The sequence below is a fragment of the Felis catus genome, chromosome A3, assembly GCF_018350175.1.
Source record: "Felis catus isolate Fca126 chromosome A3, F.catus_Fca126_mat1.0, whole genome shotgun sequence".
Classification (NCBI taxonomy): domain Eukaryota; kingdom Metazoa; phylum Chordata; class Mammalia; order Carnivora; family Felidae; genus Felis; species Felis catus.
The window spans coordinates 74,543,380-74,557,480 of record NC_058370.1 but is presented as its reverse complement, the minus strand read 5'-3'; the positions used below and the strand labels follow the sequence as shown (position 1 = coordinate 74,557,480).

The window sequence follows — 14,101 nt, the reverse complement described above, 5'->3', positions numbered from 1 at the left end:
GGGCCAAACAACAAACCTACTGAATCAGAAACTCTTGGAATGGTGTCTATAATTTGTGTTTCAACGTGCCTTCTAGGTGATTCTGGGTCATGTTAAGGTTTGAGATCAATTTGTTCCATAAATTTATTAGAATAATTAATATATTCAAAACTCAATAATAACTGGTATATCTGAGATTCAAATACAGGTCTACTTGGTGTCAAAGCCTTTTTCTAAATGATACTGCCCCATCTCAACCTTATCAAAGGAAGATCTTGAAGACTGAACATTTTAAATGAAGTGTGACTGCAGAGCATAATTCTGAATTCTGCTTTGCCACTATAATGCTAATCAGCTCTCCTACCTACAGTAATATGATATAGGGAAATGTCGGAAGGACAGTCCCTGAGAATTGACAATGATGCATTCCACTGATAAAAAAAAAAAAACACCTTGTGATATAAACTAGGAAACCAAGCTTTGTGAAATTTTAATTTGGGCCTGACAATTTTGTCTCTCATTTAGTGAAAATGAGAAATAAGCTAGTATAGGAAACAGTACAGAACAAAGTTTCTTTTTTTAAAAAGTGAAGCTCATACCCCTTTGATTTATTTTTTTTTAATCATGCTTAATTCATCTGATCAACCACTGCTTCATCTCCATGAAGTTGCTGTATAGTTACACCATTTTTCCTTCTGAGGAACAAGACCATATTGAAAGTCTGGATAGTTTACAGAAAGAGATAGAAGTCTGACTATAATGGAAATGGCTAGTTGTCAGAGAGAGGTGAATAAAGGAGCTTGATCTCATGTCAAGGCCTTTTAAAATCATTTGAAAGGCCAAAGCATTTTGATAGAGGTTATTGCCAATGCAATTATGATCACCTACACATGTGATCAATATCACCTCTAAAGCATTTGATTAAAAATATTAATGAGCATTGCTAGTCCTGCTGTGTTTTACATGTAGTAAAGCTCCTTTAATCATCACAAACATGTGAGGTCAGTTCTAGGATTATTCCCATTTCACAGATGAGGGAATTGAGATATAGATAGGTTTAGTAACTTGCCAGATTAAGCCTATTAAAGAACATTTGCTGGACATTCGTTCAGACACGGATGCTTGACTCTGGATGGATGGGCTCAGTGTTGCTCTGCATCTGGATTCGTTCCAAAGGCCCATCTGTGAGGCTGCCTGACGCCTGGGGTGGGACGGTGCAGCCTTCATAGCGTTGGCACTCCATCTGGATAGAGTGAAGAAGAGCAGCAGTGTGATGCTGCAGCAGATCTGACAGTCCCCTCGCTCTAGTGAGAGACCAAAGTGCTAAAGGGACAGACTGGGAACTATAATTCTATTGGCCTGTTTGTTTTCCACTTGATTCTTTTTTTTTAATTTTTTTTTAATGTTTATTTTTGAGAGAGAGAGAGACAGAGCATGAGTGGGGAGGAGCAGAGGGAGAGAGAGACACAGAATCCAAAGCAGGCTCCAGGCTCTGAGCTGTCAGCACAGAGCCCCACACAGGGCTCGAACCCACAAACCATGAGATCATGACCTGAGCTGAAGTCAGACGCTTAACTGACTAAGCCACTCAGGCGCCCCTGTTTTCCACTTGATTCTTGAAAATAAACCTAGTAATCATTTAGTTTGTGGTTTTCATAACTTCACTGACTCCTAACACATTTGAGTCAATGAGGCGAGGATTAGCATGATCTGTGGACGTTCAAACTTCTCATATGGAAGAGGAATTGAAATCCTTTAAAAACATATCACCAGCCAGTAGAAAGACGTCCGTGTTTTTCTGCTTCAGAGTTGTAAATGGATGTGACTTAAGCCCTAATTGGGAAAGACTGTGTGATTTATAATAGCAGATATTCTTTTAAGTAAACTTCCCATACTCTTTTATTCCATCTACCAAAAACAAAAGCTGTTTTCTGCAGAGCATGTGGAGGTGAAAAGGGCTTTCCAAAGAAATTGTTGTGTGTGATTTTTTATTCTGTCCTGGTTTGGGAAGTTCATCTGAGCCTAAGATCATCGTGTGCAGCTGACAGGAAGTTTGCTTGATGGCTTTTGCCTTTCACACCCCTGCTCCCTTTATCTAAACAGACAGATTTCCCACTTTCATACTTCTTCCCCCCTTCTTCCTTCCGTTCACGCATACCTTCACTCTGCCCATCCACTCTGATTCTATTCACTGACACCAGAAGGAACCCTCTGGAAAGAGAGGTAAAGGTTCTATAACAACCAGGGGAGGCTTTTAGTGCAGTAATTAATTACTCAATTGTCACTGCAGGCTATGTCCAGACTTCCCAAATTGTGTAGGTTGAGTGCCTCCTATTTTGAGCCCCTCTTTTGCTCCTTTGTAAGCATTTGAGCTCATTCAATGTGCTGGGAGCTCCAGAAAGAGCCAAGACCTATTCCTTGCCCTTAATGAGCTGATGCTTGCCTGGGTAGAGGTAAGTGGGTTTATGGGTAACAAAGCTCTCCCTAGTTTATCTGAACCCAAATAGATTCATTTACAGGGCAATTTCTCTTAAAACCCTGTATGAAGAAGGTCCTGTCAGGCATCAAATTCACAAATCTCCTGGGTCAAGAATGGTAAGATTTCTGGTGTAAAATGATGAGTTTGGGAATCAGACCCATTTAACTCCAAATCCCAACTCTGCCTTGGACAAGCTACTGAGTCTCACAGCGTCTCAGTTCTCTGTACTATAAAATGGGAATGAAACTAGCCTCAAGAGTCTGCATGAGGATTAAGTGAGAAAATGTCATACAAAGCACCTGGCATAATTCCTAGCACACAATAAAGGTTTGTTTCCCTTTTCTTTTTCCTCCCTTCTTCCCAGACCTCACAGGAAGAGGGGTGTGGCCTCTTTAATGAGAGGACATGAAAGAGGCTTTAATAATATCAAACACTTCTATATCACCTGCTACGTCCCAGGCACCATTCTAAACTCCTTACATATTTTAACTTCCCCCCAAAATGCTATGAGATAAGCACTATTATTATCATCTCCACTTCATAAGTGAGGAAACCAAGGCACAGAGATGCCAAGTAACTTGCCAAGGTCACACACACTGTGATTCATACCCAAGTTATCTAGCTCTTAACCATCATGCTATCAGGAGGCAGATCATGAAAAAAAAGCTAACTGCAGCTGGAATCTGAGTACACAAACCAGCAGTCCTCAGATAATGGGCTCTACTTGTTTGGCAGTGTTTTAAAAATCAAGAGAGTCCAGGGGCGCCTGGGTGGCGCAGTCGGTTAAGCGTCCGACTTCAGCCAGGTCACGATCTCGCCGTCCGTGAGTTCGAGCCCCGCATCGGGCTCTGGGCTGATGGCTCAGAGCCTGGAGCCTGTTTCCGAGTCTGTGTCTCCCTCTCTCTCTGCCCCTCCCCCGTTCATGCTCTGTCTCTCTCTGTCCCAAAAATAAATAAACGTTGAAAAAAAAATTAAAAAAAAAATCAAGAGAGTCCACATTAGAGCCTATATTTCTGACTTCTCACAAAAAAAGTTGGAAGATCTGGCAATATGCAGCCATCCTTGTGGCAATAAGCCACTGACTGGTGACTACTCTCTGGACTAAACACATGTTCTCTAGTTCAGCACAGTTACCGGTGTTCACAGTTTTATTAGGTAGGCCCAGCTTCACTTCTGACCTGCACATGCATTTGAGCTTGTGATCCAGAATTAGGCAATGCACTAAACATACTCTTGTCCATAAAGATACAAGAACTATGTTCAATAATGTACACCCAATGGTCAAAATATTTGAATGACATGAAAGCACAAATGAATGCAGAAAAGAAGTCTGAGTAAAAAGCAATCAACAATCAGGTTCAAATCACAACCACTTATTAAGTTTGGATTAGCCTTTGAGCCATATGTGCAAGACTGTACACATTTCCACACCTAAACCAAAAGCAAAAAATGCAGGTTTTCTTTTAGGCCATAGGGCTAAGAACCATTTGCCTTCAATGTTAAAAACACCCTTCTTTGTTTGGCATATCTGGACAAGGTAGCTTAAATTGTCATGTACTACTTAATTCAAACGATAACTTCTAAATCATTTTCTTCTTTTAGCTCTTTGGGCCTTGGTGATTGGCACGATCTTGGAGATCAGACAGATATATAGCAAAACTCTCCTAGAAACCTGGAAAATGTGGGTAGGAAAAGGCATGGAACCTTCTCTGCATAAGCCTATGAGAGAAAAGGAATCACTTCAATTTACAAGGAAAGAAACTGAGACTAAAGAGCTATCCAAGACCATACAGCCAGCTGACCCAGCATATTCTGAGCTGAGTCTATGTTCTTTCTAAGACTTAATACTACCTTTCTCAGAGTCTATCAACCTAAAAATCATGTTTAAAGAAGTGATCTATGGTATCACCATTTGTACCAAAATGATATCACACGCCCTGTGTGATATCTTCCTAACAAATCTATCTTTGCCCAAGAGGGAGTTCTAATATTACTCATCAATAACCCTGGCTTTGTAACATCTGAATTTTTTTTGTTTTACCTTCTCAGTTTTATTAAACTGAGATCAAAATAAACCTCATTTTTTTTACCAGTTTATAATCATTTTATTATGAACCTGCAGTAAGGCTTATTATTTACAAATCACTAAGTGAAATTTTTAAAAACCATTTTCTTCCTCTAATCTCTCCCATCCTGCTTTCTTAGAAGTACACAAAGCATTTCAACCACTCCCAAATTCCCTCTTGATACCCTTAATGATTCTGAAATATTTTGTTATTCCCCAAACACCGCCCTAAAGACAAATCATTGGACTCCAGGCTCTTTACACTGCCAAGTTGAATAGAGTTCAAATGTTCTATCTAACTAGACTCTAACTTACAACAAAGACACATATAGTAGATGATGTGTAAGATATTCCAAAAATACCAAGGCAACAGGAAAAAAATCTCTGTCATCAAGAGGTCCTCCCAGAATTTCTTGTAATCTGAAATAATAATTTCTATCAGGACCCTGTAACCTGGTCATACCACATATGTGTATATCCTAATACACTAATAACATAAGTCAACTTTCATCCTAGTAATGTATAACTCAAGATTTCTCAATTAATATTACAAAATTTATTATTGTTTCTGTAAACATGAGAGCATGCACAAAGACTTGAGGAGGAAAAAAAAACAAGGAAAATAAAAATATCCTGGTAAAATAAAAATTTTAAATAAAATTTTGAGTCATTTAAAATACAACATTGTTTTTTAATTAAACCATTCCACAGCATGGCATAAATGTGAAAATAGGACGCAGAAAGACGTTTTCCAAAATAATATGGGACCCACTAGAAATTTCTTTTATGTTAAAAAAAAGTGGTCCATGGAAGAACAGTTTTCCAATTGACCAAAGCATAACCAGGCATCTCTTCCACTACAAGTTTCATCAAAAGACACACTTCCCCTTACCTCAAAGTTTCGATTCCAGAACCACTTCTTGCCCAAGTTTACTGGGAGTTTTTTTAAACTTTGAGCTAATCTCACTTAGAAGATCTTTGGAGGCCTGTAAAGTTTAAGGTAAATTCTCTTACTATTTTCAGAAACATATGAACAAAAAAGCAAACTATGTAAAGCTACACAAAAAATGATTGAATTTATTTTTCCAACTGTAAGCTCCTTGAAGATAAGGATTCTCCTTTTCTTCCATCACTGTTGTATTACCTGCATCTAAAATAATGCAGAGCACATAGAAGATACTTAATAAATTCAGTGCTTACATTAATAACCTGAAAAATTCTCTGCAGCCCTGCAATTTTCAAAGGTTTCATCATACAGTTTTCCATGGCTCTTCAGTTCACTAACCATAAAGCCACCTGACCTGAAAGAAACCCCAGAGACCGAACAGTAGTTTGCTCTGTTCATTAACTCACAGATTTATAGAGTTTTAGAGCTATTGGGATATTGGAACCTGCCTTTGAACTCTTTTCTTTAACATAAGAGGAAAGTGAGGTCTAAGCTCTCAGGTTAAGTGACTTAGCCTTTATTATCCAGCTGAGAGGTGCCAAAGCCCATCTTGTTATTTCCTATACCTGCCTCTTCACTTCCCAAAAAAATACTTGTAGACTTGAGGATTTCATCTTTAATACCCTCCCAGAAATCGCACATGGCTTCCCCTTAAGCCGTGGTGGAATGGGCCACAATTTTAATATAATGTACCAATAGCCAGGGGTTTTGCTCAACTGAAAAACAGGTGTTTGACTGGCTTGCAGGGTCTTACTTTGGGGGAAAGATCTGTTGAGTCCACCTGAAAACCTTAAATGTTTTAGTATTCTTACATTACTTCATGAATAGCTCAGGGGCTGGGGGTGGGGCAGATATTGTTGTTTCCTGTCCCTCATGTATTGAGACAGAGGAGCAAAAACTTCAATTTGGCCACAAGAGGGCAGCTACAACATTTCCTCCTTGATTTTTGCAGTTCTAACCCAAGGACAAACGTTATTTCAAGGGCCCAGCCTGCCATAGATCACTGATAGCAACTTTCAACCAAATCCTCAATATATCACAAAACATTCTTTCACGGTGTTTCTTGGGACTTTTTTGTTTTGTTTTTAAACAAATTATTTTCCAACTTCTTTCCAGATCTAGAGAGCCCTCTTTTAGAACTCTGTGCCAAGATGACCGTCTACAAAGATCTTTGGAGACCAATAAATCGTTAGGCTAATTTGGAAACCCACAGAAGAGGTTTTATTTTAATTATGCTTGACCCCAGATAAAAAAAAAACAATAATGACCATTTGATTCCTCTACACTTAATAAAGCTTGCCCTAAGTGCTTTACAGGATTTGCCAAGTATTTACCCCATCTCACAGCCATCATTCGTCATTCTCATTTTTGTGATATCCTGAAATCTTTCAAGTCAAAATTTATTGTGGAATTTTATCACTTTTAAACAGTGGGAGGTCTGCAAACAAAAATCAGAGATTAGTGATAGCTAAATTCTGTATCCTTGTAGTTCTACACAAACATAAAGTCAAGTTTATTTCATTTTTTAGATGAATAGAGTTGAGAATTAATTTGAAAAGTAAATGCTAGGTTACATTTTAAATGTGTGTGTGTGCATTTTTGTGTGCATGTGTGTACTCACTAATAATTACTGATAATAACTACATAGGATGTGTACTACTTTGAATTGGTACACAGGTAGGTATTTCCTTCAAGTTTTTTGAGGGGTTTTCCCTAAGCATCCTATTTTAAATTGCAGTCCCTCCCAATTCCCACATATTCTATCCCCATTCCCTGCTGTATTTTTCTCTATGACATTTATCAACATCTGTCATACTTTTTATTTTACTTGGTTTCTGTAAGTCTCCTCTTCCAACGCCCTCTCCCCAACTGGAGCAAAAGCCCTATGACAAAGGAAATTTTGTCTCTTTTGTCTATTGCCATGTTCTCAAAGCTTGAACAGTGCTTAAAACATCATAAGTACTCAGTAATTCAGCAGCTTGGTGAAATCACACACACAAAAAAAATGGGAACATGTTACTACAAACTGGCATTTTAAAATCTTCAGTAGTGCCTAATTTGTACTACATTTAAATAGACCGCCTTTAAATAGATAATAACCTACTTAATCAGAATTGAAGCATATTTCTTAAGCAGGTATCTTAAACAATACTTGGGTTCACAGTTATTGCTGAGAGTACCCTCTTGTCCTAGAAGTCAATTAAACCAGGACTGAATTCTCAGTGAACTTGATCCTTTAAGAGATATCACAGCATCACTTGAGCAAAGCAGTGGCATAAGAAAAAGAGCAATAAGGGGTTCATAGTTCTAGTTCTGCCCTGGCCATTAGTTAAACAGGAGTAAGGCAGTTCATTTAAACTGTTAGTACCTTAACATATCCATCCAAGAAAATGGGTATAACACCATCCCAGTCTATATCAAAGAATTTTGGAGTCTCATGAAATAGTGAAATGTGAAAGTATTTTGGTAAGTATGGAGTATTTTTCAAGTGCAAGATGATCTTAAAATCAGTGTTTCTTGCTCTCTGCTATGTAATGCCAACATTTGGTGTGGTCAAAGAATTATATATGATGGTTTAATAGACAGTTATAGGCTAGACGCAGTTCTCTCAGTCAAGAGACATTTGTCAGGCCCTCCTTGGTACCCAGCCCCCAGACCTTCTTCTTGCCACAGCTGGGCATACTTGGCCCTGGCCTCTCTACCCCATCCTGTCTCCAGGATACATTCTGATCAAAACAGAAGGCGTTTAAGGGAGCTCTGGCCCCATAACAAGGAATTCACACATGTCACAGTATTCAGTCCAGCCCTGATCATGTGCCCCGATGCTGGTAACTAGGTATCTTCCTTCTTTTCCCAAGACAACCAGATCAGGAATTCACCTCCTCTTGGAAGTATTTTCAAGAGGCATTTGTCTTAATCCACTCAGGCTGCTATAACAAAATCTTTTAGACCAGGTGGCTTATAAACAACAGAAATTAATTCTTCATAGTTCAAGATCAACGTGCTGGCAGGTTTAGTGTCTGGTGACAATGTACTTCCTGGTTCATAGCTGTCTTTTCATTATGTCTTCACATGGGGTCTCTCTCAGAAGGATGCAAATCCCATTCATGAGGACTCCACCTTCATGACATAAGCACCTCCCAAAGGACTCCCACCTCCAAATACTGCCACAATGGGGAATGGGTTTCAACATTTAATTTGGGAAGACAGAAAAATTCAATAAATATTGCTGAATGAATGATAAAAGGCTTTATGCCAGTGTTCCCCTAGGTTTAGAGCTCTGCCAGGCACTTGCCAATATTCCCCTCGTATACAACACCTCTTACCTGCTGTCAGATTCTCTGATGCTGGCTGACCAATTACCACTCAACACTAATGAGGTTCACTTCTTCCTCAACTCCTACCACTTTATTTAACCACCTTTGGGATTTGTCACTGATTCCAGTCAACTCTATAAAGTCAACTGCTTGCCTTGTATGTTCTTGGCTGCCATACCCAGGGGACACCATGTTCTATTGCCACCCTGTACTCCCTCAGGACATCTATAGTGGTTCATGTCATCAGGGCCTGCCTCTCTTGGTTCCTGATGCAGCTCATGGCTTACCCCAGACTGAATGACCCTCACTACAGTTAACTGAAAGGATGCTATTTAGTCATGCCTATCATGGGTAGAGCCCTGGGAGTATACAAACAGGGAAAGCAATGCCCAACCTTGAAAAATGCTATGTTCCAAAAGTTTGTTTGTAAATAGTTTCTCTAGCACTTGAGAATGCATTTCCCGAGTCTTCATAGACAATTCACTTATTTTAACAGTCATTCCTTCAAAAATATTCATTATCTCCCTACTTTGCACTAGTCACTGCTCTTGGCACAGGGAGACAAAGAGAAATGAGACTCAGTCCCCCATTTCCAGAAGTTCACAAAATAACAAAGGAGACAGTGGTAGAAGTAAATAATATATATGCAGTTCAGCATGTGTAAAAATAGAGGAATGTCCACAGCACAGCAAGGACAAGAAAGAGAAGGCGATCCCTCTGCATGGGCAGATCAACAAGGTTCCACAAAGAGACATTCCTGATGAGGCCTAAAGAATGAGGAAATGTGCACCGGGCAGATGAGTGGAGAAGGGTGTTCCTGGTATGTGATTGTCAGGCTGCCAGGCCAACACCCAAGTGTCAATTTAACCCCTAATGTAGCTCTGCCAATGCCACAGCACTGTCAGAGACAGAAAGGGAACAGGTTTTTGTAGGATAGTCTAGGAAAATGTGTTTCTGTTGGGAGATTAGTTCTAAAACCTTCAATAAGACAAAATTGGTCCTGGGCTCATACCAACACACACACAGACACACACACACACACACACACACACACACACCATCACCACCACCACCACTCATCATGTGGGACAAGAAAGAAAAGCAATTCAGTGACAGAAACAGTAATTCTTGCACTTTTACTTTCTTGCAAAACACGAGCTGAGTGCAAGGTCATGAGTAAAGCTTGTTAGAGACTACACATAATACACAGGTCCGTACCCCAGGAGTTTAACAACTAGCTGTATAGGCAAGATTCGTGCATGTAAAGTAACTAAGAGCCCAAGGCAGTAGCTGCCAAAAGAATGACGCATGCTATAAGCACCGTCCTTCTAGCCATCACTGCTTTCTTCAGAGAATAATTCAGTTTAGTTCAACAAGTGTTTTATATTAAATGCCCACTACAGGTCTGTTGATGATGTAAGGCTGCATTCTGAATTTCACAAGCAGCATCCACCAGGTTCTGTAAATGCAAATAAGTTTTCCTCCCAAAGGTATTGGGTTAAGTCAACTCTGGAAAGACTCTGAGGGGGTGGGGCACTAATTAATAAGAATTCTGTTTTACTCAATACGGGAAACCCATCAACACTGAGTAGGTATGAGAAAAAATTTCCCACCAGCCGGAGCTGTCCGAATTAGAATGAACCGCCTTGGGAGGTAATAAGTTTCCCGTCAGGCTAGATAATTAGTTGGCTGTAATTTGTAGAGGTGACTCAGGCATTCGATGACCACTAGGCTCCCTTCCAATCCTGTGATTGTGTGAACTTTTGCAGCTCCTATTTGATAGCACAATAGACGAGTCTGGGAACCCACACCACACAACAGCCACAATGTTGAAGATTAGCCATGGGTTAGGCTCATTCAGGGCACCAGAGCCCAGAGTGAATAGTGATAAGGAAACAGAGAAAATGGGAACGTGTAACTTTTACCAAGAGCCTAACCAAACTCCTGAGGTCAGAGTGTCTGGGAGAGCCTCAGAACACCAAAACTCATTAGTACTGAAAGGAGATAATGGCTATTGGACAAGGAGCACCCCAAGACAAAGTACGAAAAATATAGCCCATTGGAGAATACACGTGGGACTCTAGAGTATTTTGAAAGTATCATCTGATGCAGGCTTTCCTGGTCCCCACACTGAGGGGCCTTCCTGGACATTAAGGCATCAAAATTCTTGGGAACATTTAAGCAGAGGTGTTGCTAGAGATGTGCCCAGGAAGAGAGTATCTCCAAGTGACACAGCAGGGGGTGGACAAAGCAAAGTTATGCAGGCCTCCTGGCTGAAATATGTAGGCACAGGATGGTGGGTGTAAAAAGAGAGGCAACAGTTTGAAGGTCCTAGAAACCAGGAACTAGCTGTTTAAAATCCTGATGTCACTTGACACATCAGGACAAATTGCAAAGAGTGTAATTCACTGAATTCCAGGTTTCCTGTATCTAAACAAGGTAATTGCATTGATGTGGGCATAATAGGAAACGCAGTATGGAGTAAGAAAGTACCCTATTTAACTAATTCTAGGCTCTGTGACTGAGGCAGTTTCATTCCTATGAACTTCAGAAAAGAGGACAGTGAAAGAGAAGACTTTCATGAAGTCCCTTCCAGCTCTAAGATCTGTAATCCCAATGCGCAAAGGAGAACATCTTATAGCTGAAGAAAACAGAAAACAGGTCATCACATAATATGCCGGAAGAAACTAAATAAAGCAAAAACCGTGATTCCTGAATTTTGATCTGTGACCTCTTTTTTTTTCTCCCTTTTGGGATTAAATTGTGGTTTAAACAGTTAAGCCAAATGAATGGAAGTGAAATCAACATACCACACACCAGCAGCATTCTTTTTTTTTTTTTTTTTCGGGGAAGGAAAACATGTATGTGCTATTTGATTGTGTAGGAAAGATCAATCTACAAAGCTTCCAGAGACAAAGTTCCACTAAATCAATAAGGGTTCTGCCCAGTGCCCAGGGAAACCCACCAAGAGGAGCCAAATTATTTCTTTTTTTAAAAAAAGCTATCAACTTAACATTACAAATCATTTGCTATTCCCAAGAGAATCGCCTGGTATTGCAAAACTTGATAATTACTGATTCATGACTGATTTAGGAAAAACATGGGCTTAAGTAATCAGGCCAGAGCCCTGCTGCTGACCGCAAAGCTGGCAGGAAACCTATCCTTTCTTTCATCATTCCTTTTATGAATGTTTAACATTCTACAAAATTTAGCTTTCAACATATTAATAGTGGTTTGGTTTCCCCAAAAGACTACAGAACATACAGTTGCATGTTATCAAGCACCTATATGTTCTCTTTTATTCAAGTATCACAAACCAGAAACTCAGGAAGCTATGAAAAAAGTGATTTCAGAAATCAGACTTGGTAAGACATGAGTTGTTTTCTGTAATGTATCAGATCTTAGACTCTTTGAAAGAATTCTGCAAACACATAAACATCCCTTCCATGAACTGACACTATGATCTATATAAGCTAGCAAGAATTTAATTAATGTTTTGAGCTGACCTTACACACCACAAGCGACACATGCCTACGTTCAGGTAATATATGTTTCTCTCAAAAAGTTTTGCTGAAGAATCACTTCATTTGATAACAAGCACATGATAAAATGTTCATCTGCACATGCCTGTGGGAAGACGATTTCTGTGAGGATATGTGAACCCCATATCTGCAGAGAGAAAGCTATTCCCTCTCTGTTGGAACTGCTTTTCTGCTTAAAATTAAGAAATTAAGAATATTTTCTTTTCTGCAGAGGAATTACAGAGAAATCCAAGCCAAAATACTGTCCCACAGATTCAAACAGACTGCCTCTAAAACCATATCAAATTCTCTTCTCAGATCTTTCTTTTTCTGAGATTCTGCTTTCCAAGTAAACATGCTTTTGTTAGTGAAAGGCGAACCCTTGTCATCAACTTCGTTTCTACTATCAGTCCTTAAACACATGTATCACGAAAAGTATCAGAATTGTAGGTTTATTCACTGACACACACCATCAGTGTTCTCGGAGGAAAACAATCAAGTATTTAAAGAGCAGAAAATTTAAGTAAACATTTTAGCAGGGCTGTGGTAAATAGGGACTCATAGATTGCTCGTGTGCATGTTGGTAGAACTCTCTCACACGCAACTTGACAAGACATATTAAGGTTTTAAATATTTATACCTTGGATCCAAAAAGTCCTTTTTGGGGAACGTATCATTTAAAAAAATCTAGACTAATGTAAAGCTTTGTGCACAAAGATACTTACTGAAGCATTATTTATAACAGAAAAACATAGAAACAACTCATGTTGAACTTAAGAAAATAGTTAAGGAAAAATTAATATAACCTCTCAACAGAATACTATGAAGCCATAAGAAATATTTGTTAACATCAGTAATGACATGAAAATGCTTATATCATACTAAATTTAAGAGCAGAAGACAAACATATATTACCAATACACATAGACAAAAAAAACACTTGCTTTTAACTATGCTTATAAAAACAATAAATGTAGAAAAAAATGGAAAGATTGGGTAATTTTTTCTCCTTTCACTTGTTCTATATCTTCCAAATTTTCTTCAATGAGCTCCTTTAGGAAACATTTTAAATAAAATAAGAGGGACAAAACAGGCACAGATTAGAGTTAATTCTCAATATTCCTGACCAAAATTAGATTAGGCCTGAGGGAAGTCAGATGTGGAGAAGGGATTTTGGTGGTATTAATATGTACTGAATTAACTCATAATTAACTCATTCAATAAATAGTTATATAAATTGACTGTGGGAGGGAGGAAGAGAATCACAGAAGTCATAGTTAAACCAAAAGAATCATGTAGCCCACATTATGCAGCAGCAGGAAGAATGAACCCTGGGGAGACCAAGATGTAATTTAAGAACTGGAATAATATAGCAGCAGAGAATTCATAGGAAGAGAAACTTTCAACAAAGCAGAGAAGATCAGAAATGTTAACGCTGCAGAGATGCAGGGAAGTCAAGGAAAATGAGGAGGAGGGAAAAGGCACTGGATCTAACAAGTTAAAGGCTAATCAGGAAAGTAAGGAGAGAATCAAATCCCAGAGGGTGAGTGGTGAGGAAATGGAGGTAGTAAGTGCAAAGAGAGATGAGAGGGGGTGGCAGACTAGACACAGGGTAAATTGTTCTGTCCTTTACAGAATAGGGAGACCAGTGTGAGTTTGGAGGCAAGAGAGGGAATGGATGACCCTGAGAGATAGAAGATTTGAGATGTGGAAATAACCCAGAACCATTCGGCTCCCTGCTCAGCCACAACAGTCGGAGGCTGACCACATACCTGCATCCAGCACAGAAGTATA

General features: G+C 39.2%; 1 long non-coding RNA gene across 1 annotated transcript in view; it reads right to left on the bottom strand.

Annotated features, from left to right (window-relative positions):
- LOC109498177 overlaps nt 1-14,101 on the bottom strand; it is a 227,989-nt gene that overhangs the window by 194,940 nt on the left and 18,948 nt on the right. The gene's annotated exons all lie outside the window — the stretch shown is intronic.